General features: G+C 42.2%; 1 long non-coding RNA gene across 1 annotated transcript; it reads left to right on the top strand.

The window, feature by feature from the left end:
* The first annotated feature begins 2,684 nt into the window (after positions 1-2,684).
* Positions 2,685-19,611, top strand: LOC118833272. The gene is made up of 3 exons (XR_005009308.1): positions 2,685-2,820; positions 3,887-3,987; positions 19,574-19,611. It is a non-coding gene; the product is annotated as an uncharacterized LOC118833272 (long non-coding RNA).
* Positions 19,612-20,074: the final 463 nt, after the last annotated feature.

The following is a 20,074-nucleotide window of genomic DNA, read 5'->3' as shown; positions in this document are numbered from 1 at the left end:
TTACCCTGGAGTGGAAAATGGTGGGGGGAGGTGGCTAATGCTTGAACCTCAGTCACCTCTAAATTGTTTCAAAAAGGGAAAATATCTGTATCTATGTTTATATCTATATATACTTACTCGATTGGTCATAAAAATCTACCTTACGATAGAGGTAAGTAAAAGAATGGGAAAAGAGAAGGAAAAAAGTGGTGATAAAAGGGTGAGCTGCTAAAAGAATACAGTGGTCATATGCCAAACAGAAATTAGAGGAGAGATGAGAGAGAGAGAGACAGAGAAAGAGAGAGAGAGGAAGAGACGGAGAGGGAGAGAAAGGGAGGGAGAAAGAGAGAAGGAGAAACAGAAGAAACATAGGATGGAGGGAAAAGCATAGTTAAGCAATCCTCACTGTGTGAATGGGATGAACTCACTCATAAAATGGAAGCAGGTGGCAAAATGGTTTAGAAACCAGCATCGAACAATATGGTTTTGTTTTAACAAGAAATGTACTTGATACCAAGAGAGAACCACAGACTCAAAATAAGGCGCTGGAGCAGAAACTGTTATACATCAACTGAAGTAAGAAATGGAGGGGTCGCAGCCATGATCTCAGACAAAGCAAAAGCACAAATGGCCCTTTTAAAAGGGGAAGCAGGGAAACTACCTCTTGTTCAAAGGAATGACAGACTATGAAGTAATATCAATAATAAACATGTATTTGGGACGTGACATAGAATTGAGGTTCTTAAAGGAAAAATTAAATGAATTACAGGAAGAAATAGACATTAAAATATAGTAGTGGGGGATCTTAACTTTTCCCTCTGAGAGCTAGATAAACCTAACCATAAAATGATTAAGAAAGAAGTTCAGAAGAGTCATAGAATTTTCGAAAACTTAGGTATGAAAACCTTCTGGAAAAAAACCGAATGGCACTAGAAAGAAGTACAGACAGATGTGGCTTTATGTAAATTCACATTGTACAAATTGGATTTTATGTAAGGAAGAAATCTGCATTCCCAAAAAACCACCTGTGTAAACTTTACCATACTGTACTGGGATCTCTTTCTGCTCCTGCCCCTCAACTTGATGCTCTGTGGCTTCCTACCATCCACCACCACCCCCTAAAGTAAATAAAGCTAAAAAATTCCTCTAATTGAAAGTGGAAGAGACCTGCAGAGAGACAGCCACCACCACTGCTGGATCACGGCCTGGCTTGAGACCTCCAGTGCTGAGAGAGGAGACCTTGCTTTCAGTCTGCCCACCTGCCGAAGAATTTGGTCGCCCCTTTGTGGTGCTTTGTCCATGCACATTGGGGTACCGTGTGTCTGTCCCTGGTTCCTGCCACATGTGGCATGTCATCTCTTGAATGTTTGCATGTCCGGCCCCCATATGTCTCCCTGCCGGCATGTTCTTCCTTTCAGTTGTAGCCAGGCCCTTGTGTGGCTGGCCCCTCCAGCTATGTGTTCCTCGTCCTGCTCTAGCTTCTCTATGCCCAACCCCCACGTGTCCTTGAACCAAGTGCCAGCCCCTCCTCCATCTGGGTGCATTCCCCTTCCTGCATCATGAATGTCATTTTTTACTTCATAAACTCCTACCTCTTTGGCTGACAAAGAGCTTCCCACTAGAGGTAAAAGAAGTGTCAATTCTGACATTTTCTTGTAGTTTATGTGTATTTGCAATATGGATATTATCTTCAACCCATGCTTTCTTTGTAGGAGTTTTTTAAAGCCATTTGTGTACTTTGTAAGGATCACCTTAGTTAAAACTAGATGATATAAACTGTAAGTCCACTTAACAAGCCATATGTAAGTTGTAATATTTGCACCACTATCAACTCCTTTGCATTGTGGAACACTCATATTTCCTTCAAAATATTTCATGTACTGTACATCAGAACTGTCAATGCATGGTCCAAATGTCCACAATACTTTGAAATGCAGCCCAAACCAAATCAAAATGTAACTGGGAACTATCTGACAAAAAATACAATAAAACATAGGTAATGCTAATTTGTGGTTTTCTGAATCACTATGCAGCATTCAAGCATTCTTATACATGGTTTAGTGGCCCCTGTTTCTAAAAACAGGGTTTACTGCGCTTGTACTTCCCTGACGGTCAATCTATAAAATTCTTATTAAGCCACTATTTATCTGAAAAGTTTGCCCACCACAAATAGCTGTTTTTACCATTATAACTATAATGCCTTATATTTCTAGTGCTTTGCAGTTTACAGAATACTTTAGTTAATAACCCTTTGAGGTAAGCAATATATAGACTAGTATACCCACATTACAGATGACACAAGGCTCAGAGAGTTGTTACTTGCCTGAATGACAAAGGATATATGTAAGTAGAACATGGTGTGACCCCACTGTCCAATCTATATCTGCTTGGATAAGGAAAACTTTTTTGTGTATGTGTTGTTTACCTACCCCAAATCTCCTTTCTCCTCCTCTACCAACACAACTAGTAAAATATCCTTAGCCAGGAATTGTTTCATATTTGGTGTCCGTGTCTGTGTCTAAGTGTTTCTGTGTGTGTGTGTGTGTGTGTGTGTGTGTGTAAAATTTCCAGTGCCAACACAATGCTTGCCAGCCAATACATCCTTAATAAATGTTTGCTAATTCTTATTCTCACTACAAACCAATATGGATTATTTCTAATGTCCTTGGAAATGAGTATTTCTCCAGCCCGTAAACTTAGAAGGACAAGGTTACCTCCTCACAGCATTGGCACATCTTCATCTTCATTGTTTGGCACTTCCAGAAATTTCCTTTTAGAATTGAAACCATTGGCTATGGTCCTGTGGAGCCCCAGGAGCAGCAGTGACCTGAGGGGAACCAGGTGAGTAGCAGTGACAGGAGCAATTTCCAAGGTGCGCAGAGCAAGGCCTCTGGGAGATAACCTTTCCTTCCCCCTCCCTAACCCACTGACCCTCATGAGGAGACAGGTTGGAGCAGCAGCTGTGGGAGGAAAACAAACTTGTGGGAGGTGGGAATGGCCAGAACCAGAGCCAGGGCTCAGGTGGAGTAGCCCCACCCCAGACTGAAGTGTAATGTATTCAGAGCCCAGGCAGGAGCACCACCCTCCAGACCTTGAAAAAACTGGGACTGAAGCAGTGTTAAGAAGGACCACAAGCAGTGGAAGTGGAATGGAGCGTTGGAGCAGGAGTGGAGGGCTGTCTGCATGCAGACCCTGGTCAGGTGACAGCAGGAGCAGAGAGCTGCCTGTGACAGGCCTCAGGCAGGAGCCAGGAGCAGCTGGCCCCTGTGGGAAGAGGAACCCTGGATCTTGGAAATCAGCCCTGGGGCAAGATAAAAACTTTGAAGCAAGACAGGAGTGCTGAATGTGCTTTCCTGTTGCAACTTCCTCGGATGTTTTGGGACCCAGGAAGGAATGGAGTTGTCTGTGGTGGGCAGGGGGAAGTGCCATGGACCCCTGACAACCCACCCTGTTGACTTTGTCATCCAGCCTCCCCTCAGGACTTGGAAGTAGGGGCTGGAGCAGTTTGAAGACTGAGACTTGGCTCATTAGAGCATGCATGCACCTAAAAGTGCCAAGAGGAAGCCTGCAATGGCAGGGTGAGGAGAAGGACACACCTCCAAGAGGACTTTTACTTGGACATCTTTGTTTTGGACTGAGGGATGAGGAGCTGGTTGCTCACTCCCCAAAGATTTTGACCCCCAAAGAATGTGTAGGGTGGGGAGTATGTTATGTTACGTTATATACTTTTCTGGTTGTTTAAGGCCATGTGGCCACCCTGGCAATGAGTTATTATGTTGCTATGTATTTTGCAAGTGTGAAGCTCATGATGTGTTTATTTTGTGGGAATTATGTTGCATTTACTTCTTAAGAGATATTAATGCCTATCCAGATACAAGTTGCCCCTAATGTTGTCTTTTGGTGACAGGATAAACCCATCAGAGACTCAAGTTTCCAGAGGACACAGGGACCAAGTCCTCAGCTGCATGGCAGATCAAGAGAGTGAGGTCTCCTGGAGGGAACAGGGTTGTAGGCGACTGAGACAACGACCGTAGCTCTTCCATTGTGAGCGTGTGTGTGTGTTTGTGTCTGTTTCTCCAACACTGTATCCCGAGCTACATAGCTGCCTTAGCTGGAGTGATTTCAGGTTGAATTAATACAAGCTGGATATGGAACCAGGGGTATACAATAGAGGGCCAGTCTTGCAGTCAGGAAGGCCTGGGTCCAAGTCCTACCTACTGTCTTGGCCATGTGACCATAAAGCAATCATTTAACCCCTCTGTATCCCAGGCAGCTCCCTCATCCATGGCTAATTGACATGAGCAAGACTCTCCAAGCTGGAGTGCCCCCACACCAGTGAATCACAAGGCTGGTTAAAATCGTCATGCCAAGAATCAAAGCAGCTCTCTGCGGTCCTGGTCAGACCACACCTAGGGTATCATGTTCACTTCTAGAATCCACATGTAGGAAGGACATGACAGACCCAGATTGTGAGGGGCCTGGCACACAGTAGGTGCTGAATAAACATGTCTGGGAGTGATTGATTAATGGATTGATTACAAGGATGCAGGTTTTTCTTAACATAATGAAAAATGGAACTTTCTAAAGGAATGACCTAGGTTGGGAGGTAGTGAGCTCCCCATTACTGAAGGACTCCAAACAGAGATTGGAAAGCCTCCTGTCAGGGATATCATAGAGAAGATTCACCGTGTGTCAGGTAGGAAATGAGAGGCTGACTCCCAGTCCTTACCAAGCCTATGACTTGAGGCTCCTGTGGGCTGTCTGCTTTGGCACTTTGGAGTATCTGGCAAGGGGCTTCTCCATCTCTTTATCATCTCATTACTCTTCTCTCCTAGAAAGTTGGCAACCTCTTTTCAAGAGCAAATACGCTGGTGCCCATGCTCAGTTCTTCTCCAAAGGGGACCTGGTGCTGGGTCCAAGACATTGTTCCCAGGAGGGCTTTGTGCTACCCATGGAGCCCTTTCTGTGCCGTCTCATAATCTCCTAATTGCCAGATCTCTTTTCTGCCTTTCTCTTCTTAGAGAGACATCATTTATTTAATGTCTGCATGCTCTGTGTCCCCAGGGGACTTAAGGCAGCAGCAGAGTCTCCCCTCTGGTTGGGGCAGGCTTTTTCTCCAAATCTTTGCTCTTTCGCCCCCTTCCTTGTAGTGGTATGTGAAATTCTTCCTCACCTCTCCTGCTCTCATTCCCACCTGCCCCTGCCCCAATCTTGCTGCCCCAGACTCCAGGCTTCCCTTCCCACCTCACTTCCCAGGGCTGAGTCTCCCCTCATGCCTAGTGTTCCCTGCTATTTGCTGTACTTCGGGTATGCACTTTTCAGCCATTGCTGGTCCTGGAGCAAGCTTCTTCTTAGTTGCCTCCCCCTCCTTTCTCCCTTATTCCCAGGACAGAGATGGCTTGAGATAATGATAGTGGTAGAACAACTCATATTTCTGTACAACTCAGAAATGGATAAAGCACTTTCCTTAGAAAAGCTCTATTACGTAGGAAATGCCAGGATCATTCCCATTTTAGAGATGAGGAAACTGAGGCTAAAAGAGGTTAGTAGGCAAGAGGGGGTAGGTGCCTGGATGAGAAAATGCAAAGAAGTTACCAGTCAATGCTACAGAAAGGAAGGGCCCCCATCAGAGCTCAGCCCCCTTGCTCCCTGTCATTCACTCTAAGAGCCTTGACCAATAGATGGTTCATATATCTACAGTGCTTAACTGTACAGAGGTCAGGGCAGCTAGGTGACTCAGTGGATAGAGCTCTGGGCCCAGACTCAGCAATACTGGAGTTCAAATCCTACTTCAGATACTTACTAGCTATATGACCCAGGCAAGTCACATAATTCTTTTTGCTTCAGTTTCCTTATCCGTTAAATGAGCTGGAAAAGGAAATGGCAAACCATTCTAGTAAGAAAACCCCACATGAGAGCACAAAGAGTCTGATATGAACAAAAACTGACTGAACTACAAAAGTATACAGAGAACCATTCAACAGAAGAAAAGAATTAAAGAAAAATTCAGTAAAACGAATCAATACATTGAAAATGTCTAAAATTAAATCCATGCTGCCCTCCCTGTGGAACTTTCAGCTCTGGGAAGGAAGGGTGAGACCTGCCTTCTTCCTCTTTTTAAGGGCCAGGCTTTTTGAGTTTTTTTGTTACTCACACAGAGTTGGTCTCCATCAATACAATGCACTTTTCTCTGAGGACAGGGATTGTTTCCTTTTTATCATTGGCCTCCTAGCACCCAGAGCAGAGTGTGGCATGTAGTAGGCTTTTAATAAATGTTTTTTGGCCAATTTAGTGCCTTTAAAGTTTATGTCACAGTCTTTTCCTGATATCTGGTGGTCAAAGAAAATAAAGAATAGCATGGTCTTTGGTAACCCCTAATGGTGCATATCAATATTGCGGAATTTAGCCATTTATTTATTTGTTTGTTTATGTATTTATTTATTTATTTGTTCATTCATTCATTCATGCATTTATTTATCTATCTATCTATTTATTTATCTTTTCATTTATTCATTTATTTTGGTGTGGTCTTGTGGACAGAGGGAATTTTGCATTGTAATGAAAGTTTTAGGCCAGAGAGGAATATATTATGTAATTGAGATCCCTGCCTTGTGCCCATTGCAGATGTTACACTTTTAGTATACCATCTTGAGCACAACCTCTGACTCATTTTAAACCACATTTTTTGTTTCTTTTTTTTTTTTGAGGAGGAAGGCAAGGTAATTGGGCTTAAGGGACGTGCCCAAGGTCACACAGCTAGTAAGTGTGTCAAGTGACTGAGGCCAGATTTGAACTCAGGTCCTCCTAACTCTAGGGCCGTACTGTAGTCATTGAGATACCTAGCTGCCCCAATGCCATAGACTTTTTATCCGTGGTGTTTTCATAGCAAAGATATTAGAGTGGTTTGCTATTTCCTTCTCCTGTGTGTTCCCATTATTCAGATGAGGAAGTGAGGCAAATGAGGGTTAAGGGACTGCCCAGGATCATATAACTAGTAAGTACCTAACGTCAGACTTGAACTCATATCTTCCTGGCTCCAAGCCCAGTGCTCTATCCATTGCTCCATTTAACTGGCCTGTCCAAGGCTACTAAGAAAAAACAAACTCCAAAACAATAACTCTGTGAGTATACAAAAGCAGAGAGTGAGGCTAAAGCTGTAATCATTATCCTCAGTACAATAGCTGCAATTCCAATCCAGCTTTTCTACTTCCAAATATTGTCTTCTTGCTGAGAAAAGTGACTTTTTATTATATTAATAACCAATTACTGAATTAGGATTTGGGCTTTTCCTCTCTATTTCCTCATTCAGGGACTTTGTAAGTCAGTCAGTCTCTGAAGGACATTGCTGATGAATGAGATTTCCAAATCCTCAGGGAACATGCTCCTTGAACTTGGGCAGGACTCCAACCAACTAGAAGACCTTACTTGTGTTTAGAGTGTAAACAGAATGTAATCTAGGTGAAGTCCAGCCCCAAAGCATTAGGTCTATGCCCTTGAATGCCCCCATTATGGTTTAGGGTAAAGGAATTCATGAAGGAGAAAGCCAGCCAGAGTAGTCTGGGAAGAAATGGATTGCTCTGTCCAGATTGCTGGAGATGGCTGAGACTTGTGATCAAGCCATGTTCTCAGCAGGAGAAGCTGAAGACTATTAGCCCATCTCCTTATTAATACACCCACTCCCTCATTAATTGTTCCAATCAGGGTTGATTTCCACCTGTCAGGGGCAATTCCTTTTCCAAAGCATTTATGCTTTCACTCATCTCCATGGTTTTGTCTTTGGTTGTGGAAAGAGACCACTGATCATCAATTTATTGATTATAAGCTAGCCTAATTAGTAAATTAATTATTAGTTATCCAGAAACTCTGTCTTTCAGGCTATTCATTCATCTCATCACCCCTAAAACATGTTCTCCATCCCCGTCCAATTGATACACTCCATTCTGAACAAAGCCCTCTTTCTCCATTCAGGCACTACCAACATTCTCAAAGGTATGGTGTATATCTATGCCATTAATTCTCTCTCTTCCCAATCATTCCTTTAAGGCCTGCAGTGGATCCACAGGATCATACGATCCCAGATCAAGAGGTGGGAGGGACCTCAGAGAACATCTAATCCAATCCCTTCATGTTATAGACGTGATTTGCACAACCTCATGCACAAGATTTTAGATCGAGAGTTGCAAGGATATCAGAGGTTATCTATCCAACCTACTTAATTTATAGATGAGGAAACTGAGGCCCAGAGAGAAGTGACTTGCTTAAGGTCACACATAGGAATCTGGTGCTGAAAGGGATCTCAGAGACTATGTGATGAAACCTTCTCATTTGACTGATCTGGGAATTGAAGCTCAGAGGCCTTAAGTGACTTGCTCAGGGTTACACACATCATCAGTGAGAAAGGAAGGATTTGAGCCCTTGGCCTCTTTGATTCCAAATTCAAGCTCCTTACATTCTACCACAGAATGGCCCCATCGCCAACTCCTACTTCCTCTTTCTATGTCCAGGTAAGGAGTGTTGTTGTCAAAGACAATGTCTAATTGGGTAACTCCAAGGTGAGGGGAAATGGGAAGGAGAAAAATAGAAAAATCCCATTTACTTCTCGGAGGTACGTTGAGACAACGCTTTCCAGGGAGTGTTGTTCCCTTAACCCTCACCCTGTCTCATTCTCTATCTTCCCCTCTCCACCAAATGTAACCCTTTTTCTGGACAGGCAGTAAGGGCTCAACAAATCAGTTTTTCTAGAGTGAATTGACTTAAGAGCCAATGAACAAGGAACTGATAACTCAGATTTTTGGGCACATCATCAACTCAGCACTTTCCCAAACTTTTTCAGCCTAAGCAGTCTTTGCTAATTGTCCCAACTCTTCCACATAGAGAAAGTTTTGAAGATTGTCCTCCCTCTTCTGTCCCCTGCGAGACCTTGGAATGGGAAGTTGACCAAAATACCCTCTTAAATACACATCAGCTTTTTTCTAACCACAGCAGACTCAGTGTCAGTGACTCTGTAGTGTTTTGAACTTGGTCACCTGGCAGCAAAGAACAACTGGGCTCAAGTGTTCCATTATTCTGTTTCCTTAGTACAGCAGTTGTAGGAAGAAGGAGCTTTTCTGGGAAGCAATCACCCTGACTCAGGTTTTATACACAGTCAGCTTTTTGCTCTTTGATAAACCTACCTGATGCACTGATGCCTATGGTAACCCTCAGATATGTGGAGCTTAGAGAAAAGGAGGTGGTGCATTCCCATCCGACTCTGGGAGACACAATGTATTCCTGAGACCCACAGGGTGGTAGAGCTACCTTGTCACCATAGGACCCTCTGAGGCATAAATGAGTATTATTGGATTCACTTCTTTGCATGATAGGATGCCTACAGGAGATTTTTATCATATTTGGTGCTGAAATGATGATTTTTATATCTGTTACTATCTCATAACCTAAGCTGCTGTGTAAATACTTTCAAATCTCACATATCAGCAAGAGGGAAAGCTGGGATAAAGGAAGTGATGCCTTCAGGATAGAGTGTTGTGTAGACAGGAAGCCAGAGAATTCAGTTCAGGCCAATAAGGATCTACTGAGTGCTTAGTAGAGGGATCTTTCCATCTAGGGGAAGTTCTTTTTCCTTTAACATAAAAACCCCAAAACTTTCCTAATACTTTTAGTCGTAGAACTTCTAGAGAGATGAGAGTAGCTTAGTGAGATGAGACAATAGAAGGCAGCAGGATCTAGGGGATACAGCATTGAATTTCAAATCCTGCTTCAGATACTTACTAGCTGTGTGTGTGTGCTCTCAGAGAAGTCACTTGATTTCTGTGGTTTTCAGTTTCCCTTTCTTAACACTAGGGGGATGGAACTAGACCTAAGGTGCTGGGATCCCATGGACTCATTGAAGATCTTAAAGGAATGACTGGGCAGAGAGCAAACTGAGGCAACAGTTATACACTATATATGCCCGACATTCCCTGAGAGAGCAGACAGGAAGAGGGAGTAGGAGAGGAAGAGGGCAGAGGGGAGAGGGAGAGATGGCTTAGTTCAGATGGAGCTTAACAGTGGGAGAAGGATGATGCACATCATCCAGGATTTGCAAGTTGAGCTGGATTAGAATCCAAGCCTTACTACTGAAGACAATGTCTACAGCTGTAGCCTCACTTACTCTCTGACTTTGTATACTGCCAGGGTTATTGTTTTATTTTTACTAGCCTTGCACACCTGGGAATATTTACTTGCTGCCTGATTTCACAATGGTCACATCTCAGTCACACTTTTGATATTTCTTTCACGAATTTCCTTCAAAACTAAAATCACCCATATTTTTATACGTATTTTTCTCAGAATATTGCTCTTGGGAGTCAGTGATATCAATGTCTTACCCGCTTAACTGGTACATTGAAGGCTGAAACCAACTCAGTGGTGTCTCTACTGCTATGAATTCTGATCCTATATCAGATGACCTGTGCTATAGTGAAGAGTTTCATAGGTAATTTTCATATTGATGATTTAACCTGAAGTCCCATTTGCCCTGAAGGAATTCATTCCTCACTTTTTGTGAGAAATTCCGAACTTCATTTAGCTCCAATCTTTTCCCTTAAGAAGCAGTAACCTGTCCCACAGGTTAAAATCCAAGAGAAGCAGGCTCTGGAATTCGTCTGAGTGTAATATGAGGAGTTGGATACAAGAAAGCAGCCTCAGAGTGACCATGAACTGATGGTACTGTTTGATGTCATTAAATGAGGACATTTGAAGCATTTTTCCTTGTCCTAAACTTTTAAGTAAACTGCAGTATCCTGTTCTAATACAAGATGTCAGTGAGAGACTGCTGTGTCTCTTAATTGCAATTAATTAATCAACAAGCATTTATTATGCTCAACTTTCAATTCAATAAACATTTATTGATGACCTACTCTGTGCCAGGCTTTTTGTGCCAGTCAGGGGGGACTGTTGGAAATGAAGGGTCATTTCTGAGGGACAACAAGCACGTAAATTATAGTAGTATATGCTAAGACAAATGAGGTAGGATATAACTAAAATGTGAAGGGTCTTCCCTTGGTTAATTCTTTCCCATGTATTCTGTACATAGCTTGATCATATGTATTGGTTTGCTGTCTTCCCCCTTAGAGGTGGAACTCTGTGAGGGCAGGAATGGTCTTTCACTTCTTTTTGTATCCCAGCCCTTAGCACAGTGCCTGGCATATTGTAGGCACTTAATAAATGTTTACTGATTAATTGTGTTATTATTATATTATTGTTAAATGTTATTAAATTATATTATTAATTATTTGTTATTATATTGAATTATATTATTATTTAAATCTTTACTGATTATTTGTATTATGTGTAGGCAGGGTTGAAAGGCCTTTAGGTGACAAACAGAGGTGTCTGTATTTGATCCTAGAGGTACTGGGGAGCCACTGGAATTTATTGAACAGATTTCTTGACCAGTGCTTTTGGAATATCTGTTTGGCTGCTGAGTGGATGATGGATCAGAGAAGGGGAAAAAGCTTATATAGAAAGTCCAGTTAGGAGGCCATAGAAATGGTCCGGCTGAGAAATGATGAGGTTTTCTCAGTGGAGAGGCAGTGGATGCAAGACTGATTGCGACTGTGGATATGCGGATATGTGGATAGCGACTGATTGGATATGGGGTTTGAGGAGAATGAGGATCATGGGATAGAGCCAGTGGCCAGGAAGGGGGATGGAGGCTGGTCTCATGAAAACTTTAGAGTAGAATTCGGGTGATTCTTTGCACTGCATGTTGCATTCAGCAACACTAGAATGACTCAGAATGTTTTGTTTGACTCTCCTAACCAAATACAGCATAGGAGAACATGGACACATGAGCAGCCACTCAGCCAGGGATATAATCACATGGGAACATAGACCTGGAGCAAAGGAGACATCCCTCAGTATTAACCAAGGAGGCCTACTCCGGAAGGTGACCCACTGGCAAGCTCGAGGGACAGATTCAGCAACCCATTCTTATAACAGCTGGGAATAATTATGCCTCACACCTACCAGCCTTGTATAACAGGAGCCCTCCTAGGTTTGTAGCTGGGATGGAATGTCTGTATAGCCACAAGGATAGCATCAATACTCTCAAAACCTCTATTCACACTGTCCATGCAAATAGATTATATCTTCCTAGATAGATTATATTATGCCTTTCCTTTCTGGTGGACTTTTTGATTAAAGCCCCTTTAAAACTGCACATACGTTGTTTCCTTCTAATTCTGACCTGACACTTCTCTTATTCTCTTTAATGACTGTTTAGTCTCTCAACCTGTTTCCTTTTCTCCCTAGCCTTCCAGGGACTTTTCTTTTGTTAATTACTTCCTTTTCAACTTCCCTTTTCCACCTAAAAATACTTTTCTCTCTCTTTCTCCCCCACCCGCCCTCTGATGCTGCCTGCTGCCACAGTCAGAGAGGAAGGGGAAAGAAAGGGCTGCACTCTTACAGATAATACACTCTCTCCACACAGAAACACAGACAGCTACAGACAGAAATCCACAGAAAGAATCCAGAAGCTCAGGGGGGATTGTCAGACATCCCCGGATTCCTTTCTTTCCTCTTTTTCTATCCCAGCGTCTCTAAGCCTACTCCCAGAGGGCTATCTTCAGGGATATTAGCTGTCTTAGAGTGTTCCTTTCTCAAGACTTCACAAAGTCTTATCCGGGGGGACAGGGACCCTACAGACACCAACTGTCTAGGTTCTCCCTCTCTCGTCCCCCTCCCGGTCACCCAAGGCCCTATTGCCCTGGGCCGTGTGCACACCACTTACGGACCGATCACCAACCCAGCTTCCTCAGCTGTCTCTTCAGTCTTCGCTAGCACAATCAGGAGCTCCGTTCTATTTCGTCTCTACTTTCTCCGAGTTCCTCTCTTCGAGATCTTTTGTCCTGCCAGGACGAGCTCTCCCCAGCGAAACCCCAGGACCTCCGGAAAAATAAATCCGCTGGGTACCCTGCCCCAGGGGTCGCGGTGAGACAGCTTCCTCCCAGGCGACGACTGAATCTCGGTGGGACCTCCAACTGTGTGTGATGGATTTTATGAATCCAAGAATTAAAAACAGAGGCATCTCAAGGTGAAAGTAGAAAGGAAAATTTATTACGATCCCACGGGAAAGGGCAACTCGGACACCAGGAGCACCGGGGTTCTCAGTGTCAGAGCGCACTGGACACAGAAAATTGGGGTGTTTATATAGGTCCCTAACCGCAATTCCCCCTCCCAACCTCCTTCCTCTCAGCTTGCAGACGTAAGCTTTGAGGGTACAATCTGGACGCAATAAATCTTTCCTAGGGACAATGGCAAGGAACAAACAGTATGGTTATTTTTGACAAGCAGGTGACGGACATGACCTTCTCACCATTCTTATCCCATTCTGCAATCAATCTGAAGTGATAAATCTATCTTAATGACAGTGACAATGAACAAATGGTTTGGTTATCTGTGACAGGCAGAAGCCAGTTGTTGGTTACTTCATCTTCACATCTGTGGCAAACTAGCCTTTCCCATCACCCTTACATCTGTGACGGATATCCCCAGCACCCTTACACCTTGTCTCCCATCATTCATACCTAACTGGTCTTGCACGTCTACGTTGCACCTGGCTTTCCGGCTTTTCATCCATTTTTATGCTGAGCTGAGGATCCCTTATCCTGGGCTCAACACACAGGGGGTGAGCATCCTGTGTCCTGTCCTTACTTTCAGAGGATTTGATGATTGCTTACTTATTCACCTCAACCCTTCTTTCTTTCAGGCCTCTCACCATTAGGTACATACACAGGATGTGAGCATCCTGTGTCCTATTCTTAACCTCGGGGGGCCTTACGGTCACTAGCTTAGCTTATGGAGGGGAAAACATCTAAGTAGAGAAATGGCTTTACAGAAAGGAAAATATCTAAGTAGAGAAATGGGACTCACTATCCTACTTATTTCTATTTATTTAATTTGTCCTCTTTTATGAGAGGTCTTCACTCGTTCCACACGGTCCTATCCAAACATTTTCACCAAGGTTTTCAAACTGGGCCTTAGATTTTCTTTGAAAGGAATCTTTTTCAAATTAGACAGAAGGTAATCCGTAGGAATGTCTTTAGAAGAAATGGACTGACTAGATCTCATACTTTAGAGTAAAAACTTTTTAGCAGGAATGCTTGAACCAGAATCCAAAAGGAGAATGATTTTGGAACCAAATTCTCTTCCAAATCCCTGAAATCCCTCTTCCATCGTCCCTGAAACCAATTCAACAAAACAAGTTAAATGCAACCTATTCACTTTACTCAAAATAATTTTTTAAAAATTTCTATCCAAAGCTTTGTTTTGGTGGCAGCAGTGGTACTCTTAAGTAGCTAAGGCAGTAAATGGAAAGAATGAGATCCCCAGATGATTTCTCACCTGTCCTCAATATGACACAGATCTGTTTTTACAACCAGAACAACTCAGTGATCAATTTTAACCAGACCAGAAAGGACATCTCTTATTAAAAACCACTGCAGTCTTTTTAATCGTATCAAAGCCACTGAGACATTTACAGAATGTCTGACCAACTCCCAAGTGGCCATTTAGGCCATTCCAAATGACCTCATTTTAAACCATTCAGTGATTGACCTTGATGAGTCAGTGTCTCAGAGGAAACAGTCACAACTCACGGACAAGTCTTTTGTTTATGTGCTTGCAGAAGAAAGGGGAAAAATTGTACAAGATATTGAGGCAAAAAGGAACAAACTTTGGGGAAAAATGCATTCTGACCCTTGTTTTAGAAACCTGATCATAGAGCCTTGTTCATCAGATGTCCAGGCAGCTGCTCAACTAAGTGTCCCCCAAGTTTCAACAGACTAATTACTCAAATGTAAGAGCCAAAAAATGAAAACAAAAAATTCAGAGCAATACGTAGGAATGCCGATGTGTCAGAGAACAAGATACAGAACTAAAATAATATAAGAAGTACATTACATCATCTAGCAGAGGAGGAGAGTCAGAAAAGTGGTGCCCCACTACCTCCAGTTTCTCTAAGTTACACATTATATAGGCTTCATACAAAGGAACAAGAAAACAGTATCTGATTGGTCAGCACAGAGCTAGTTTCCAGACAAGACAACCGGGTTACTTGAAATGTGTAGCTTGAGGATGCTCCTTAAATTCCTTACATCAGTCCAGACCTGACTGGGTTTCATAACCCAAGTCTTGAGTTAAGCATTAAACAAATCTGGTCTCTAAGCAACAGGTCTAGTTTCTCAGCCAGGAAGGGCTAGGTTTAAACAATATATAAAGTTTTCACACAGTACTCAGGACACACATAGAAGACAGGTATCTTTTTTTTCCCTTTGATTTTGGACAACACTCTTTATGGCTCAGCTGGGTTTTTCCCTGCAGGATTTCTAGGGTAAACAACATTTTGTGCATAAGAGAACTTCTGAAGTAGAAGCCCCAATCCAGGGGTGGGGAACCTGCGGCCGGTGCTCAAGTGCCGATCTTTGACTGAATCCAAACTTCACAGAGCAAATCCCCTTAATAAAAGGATTTGTTCTGTAAAACTTGGACTCAGTCAAAAGGCTGCACCCAAGGACCTAGAAAGCCACATGTGGCCTCAAGGCTACAGGTTCCCTGCCTATGCCCCAGTTTTTGCAACTGCCTGTCTGTTCATGGTTTGGTAAATTTGTTATGGGAGAAATATCTCCTTTTTGAGTTCATGTGGTAGGTGACAGCTGCTAAAAGAGTTCTACCACAATGCAGAAATTCTAGGGCTAAAAACCTAGGGTTTTTTATGCTTAAGCATAGGTTCAGGTGGCAGAAAAATAATCCTAAACTCCAAATGGAGTTTCTGAAAAGATTTTATAGCAAAAATTATGTCAGAGACAGAGAACAATATTCTTTTTACTTATTATAATCTTGTACATTCTTTTAGGCTATACAAGTTAAAAGACAGATTCATAATGCCAGGCTATACTTTCATTGTTGAACAAACTTGGTTAAGCAGAGTCTTATCTCATACATCCCTGAAGGAAACAAACCTTGTTAAATAGACTCTATATGCAAACTAGGTCACTCATGTTATGGGAAGGATATCTTCTCTCTGAGTTCATGGGATGGGTAACTGTTTCCAAATACATATTTACCACAACACAGACATTATGGAGGTAAAAACCTAGGTTTTTATTTATTATGCTCAAGCATGGATTTAGACCTCAGAATAAACCTGAACAGTTATGAGCATTCTGACAAGGCTTTTTATATATAGGTAAAATTATGTCAGAGAAATAATTCATTTACATATTGTAATCTTGTACATTCCTCTTAGGCCATAAAAGTTAAAGGAAAGACAAATCCATAATCCCATACTTCCTTCAATATCATAAAATTTCAAGAAATTTAGTTAAGCAGAGTCATAATTTCATATATCCCTTAAGGAAGCAAAACTTGTCAAACAAACTCTGTAGGTAAACCAAGGTTACAGGTTGAACTGCATCACATCTCCAGGTAGTCAGGGACTGTTGAGATTCTTCCTCAGGCTTCTTATCTAAGAAACTAGTTTTAGGCTCTTAAGTAAATTTTCACATCCTGGTGGACAGGTTTGGTTCTGGTGAGGTAAGGCAAACTTTGAATTAACCAAAAATTGCAGGAGAAATGTCCCTGAGTCTAGAATAATAAAAGGAAAAATAAATTCCTGTGACACAGATTAAACTACATTTAGAGGGTTCACAATGGGCTGATTGAGAGGGGAGATTTACTTGGGAATCTTTGATGACCCTTTTGTCTTCTGATCTGAGGAATGTTTGAGGCATTAGATAAATTTTCACATCCCATGGGACAGGGATAGTTTTTAGCCAGGTCAGTAATTTCCTAACTAGGAGAAATGGTTCTTTCCTCCTCCCACCGAATAATAAAAATTAATAAAAGGAAATCAAAGATGAAAAAATATCACAAAAATAAGCCAGGATAAACCTGTTGTACCTCAAAAATTTTAATAAAAATTACCTTGAAAAAAACCCAGGAAGTAACTGGGAGGAAACAAAATAGTGTCTCTATATTTTTTTTTCCCTTAGGAAAAGAAAAAATAAAAGATAAAATGCAACCCAAGCGTTTTCAAGAACGGTAAGAAAAAAATCTCCCTTCTGAAGTCAGTCTGACCACAGAAAGTTTCTAAGTCAGGGAAGTAATCCCATGCCTCTGTGTGCTTGCCTGAGGCACTGCCCATTTGATCTCAAAGGGCTAGATAAGATTTGAGAGACAAAGAGATGGGTGACCTTAGGATTCACCATACAAAACTAAAACAAGACACCATATAACAAAAAATGAAGGTAAATATCGTCCCTCCAGGTTTTTCCAGGAAACTCCATTAAACTCCATTCCAAACCATTAAAAGTATAAACCTAAAAAATGAGCCTTATAGAATTCAATCTATTAATAAACATTTATTAAGCATCTACTATGTGTCAGGCACTCTGGATACAAAAAGAGGCAAAAGATAATTCTTGCCCTCAAGGAACCCACTATGTAACAGGAGACACATTTGTCATTCAGTCGTGTTTTACTCTTCCTGACCCCGTGGTTCGTAGCATGCCAGGCTCTTCTATTCACTATCTCTCAAAGTCTGTCCAAGTTCATGTTCATTGTTTCCATGGCACTATCTATCCATCTCATCCTCTGCTGACCCCTATTCCTTTTGCCTTCAGTCTTTTTCAACATCAGAGTCTTTTCCAAAGAATCTCATCTTCTCATTATGTGGCCAAAGTACTTAAGCTTCAGCTTCAGTATTTGACCTTCTAATGAATAACCCGAATTAATTTCTTGAAGTGTTGACCGATTTGATTTCCTTGCTGTCTAAGGGACTGTCAGAAGTCTTCTCCAGCACCACAGTTCGAAAGCATTGATTCTGTAGCACTCAGCTTTTATGAAAGTCCAACTCTCGCAGCTGTGCATTGCTACTGGAAAAACCATACCTTTGTCTATATGGATCTTTGTTGGCAAGGTGATGTCACTGATTTTTAATATGCTGTCCAGATTGAAAGAGACAACATGCAGACAGATATATACAAAGCAAGCTATATGCAGGGCAATTAAGAAATAATTGATAGAAGGAAAGCAGTGAAATTAAGAGAGGTTAGGGAAATCTTGTAGAAGGTAGAATTTTAGTGGAGATTTAAAGGAAGCCAGGGAGGTCAGTAGTCCAAATGGAGGGGAGAGAGTATTCCAGGCATAGGGAAAGCCAGGGAAAATGCCCAGAGCTGAGAGTTGGATTGTCCTGTCTATGAGACAGCCAGGAGGCCAGTATCACTGCATTGAAGAGTATGCGTGCCCGCAGTGGTGTGAATATATGATGAAATAATTGACACAAAAAGACAAAGACATGGGGCTAGGCAAGTTGTATAGTCAAGCTACAGACTGATTTTAATGGAGTTACTGACAGTATTTTATACAGGTTAATTGCTGAGTCATCCAGACTTCAAAGAAGAGTACAATAAAGCATTGGTTAAGTTTTTTATCTCCTTGTTCCTAGGAGTGAGACACTATTTTTCCTCAAGGCTAACCAAATTGAAACATTTATGTTCTCTCGCATATAGATAACCAAACTGAAACATTTCTGTCATCACCCATGTGGGTAATCAACTACAAAGGCAGGTTTTCTTTGCCAAGTCTTCTTATCCTAAAACTGGCCTGGCCGTGCATAGGCCCGTTTTCTATTGACCCTGCCTTGCAGAGGTCTAAGAGGCCTAAACAGGATATAGCTAGCTCCCCACACATTTTACATGTTGTTTTCTTGGTTCTGCTTATTTCACTCTCCATCATCATGGAAATCTTTCTATACTTTATTGTTTCCATCACATGAATATTTTCTAACATTCTATTATATTCACGTATTACAATTTGTATAGCCATTCCCCAATGGATATAGTTCTACTTTGTTTCCAATTCTTTCCTATCACAAAAAGTGTTTTTATAAGTATTTCATTGTGTGTGGGTACTTTCATCTTTTCAGGGCCTTCCTTGGGTGATAAACTCATTTCTCGTCCTAATTTTTCCTCTACTTCTCGAACTTGCTTTTCCAACTCCTTTTTGAGCTCTTCCATGGCCTGATACCAGTTCATGTTTTTCTTGGAGGCTTTTGGTGTAGGCTCTGTGACTTTGTTGACTTCTTCAGGCTGTATGTTTTGGTCTTCTTTGTCACCAAAGAAGGATTCCAAAGTCTGAGACTGAATCTGAGTGTGTTTTTGCTGCCTGGCCATGTTCCCAGCCAACTTATTTGACCCTTGAGTTTTTCGTCGGGGTATGACTGCTTGTAGAGCAAAGAGTACTTTGTTCCAAGCTTGAGGGGATGCGCTGTTGATTTCAGAGCTATTTCTATACAGCCAGCTCTGCCACACCAGCACTGCTCCTTCCTCAAGAACCACCAACCTGGACCTGACCCAAATCTTCAGCAGGCTCTGCACTCCTGCTCTGATCTGCCACATAATTCCTCCCACCACGTGAGCCTGGGGCCAGAAGTTACTGCAGCTGTAGTTCTGTAGCTGCACCTCCCCTGCTGCCCCTGGGCTGGTGGCCAAACTGTGAACTCTGTCCCTGCAGGTTTCCCACTAACCTTCTCTGTTGTCTTTGGTGTTTGCAGGTTGAGAAGTCTGGTATCTGCCACAGCTCACTGATTCAGGGCGCTAGGGCCTGTTCTGCCTGGCTCCCTGTCTGGTTGGTTCTGCCTCCACCCACGCTGAGCTCCACTCCCCTCCACTCCATGCACTACAGACCTCATCTAGTGACCATCCAGACTGTCCTGGTCTGGATCCCTGCTTCCCTCTGCTATTTTGTGGGTTCTGAAGTTCTAGAATTTGTTCAGAGCCATTTTTTATAGGTTTTTGGAGGGACGTGGTAGGGAGCTCATGCAAGTCCCTGCTTTCCAGCTGCCGTCCATGAATTTCTTAAAAATGGCAATTGGCCATGGTTCAGATTTTGAGTTTGTAAATATGATCAGGGTTATAAAGATTAGAAATGGTAATTTAAAATTGTGCTAAGTTCACTCTTGTAGGAGAATGGACAGAAAGCTGATTCCTATAAGAAGACAATAAGAAGAAGAGGCTGTGCTGGAGATGGCTGGAACAAATACCAAGGACCAGAA

This window comes from Trichosurus vulpecula (genome assembly GCF_011100635.1).
Source record: "Trichosurus vulpecula isolate mTriVul1 chromosome X unlocalized genomic scaffold, mTriVul1.pri SUPER_X_unloc_8, whole genome shotgun sequence".
In the NCBI taxonomy this organism is placed as follows: Eukaryota; Metazoa; Chordata; class Mammalia; order Diprotodontia; family Phalangeridae; genus Trichosurus; species Trichosurus vulpecula.
Note: the sequence above shows the minus strand (reverse complement) of the source record. Positions and strands in the feature narration are given on the sequence as shown.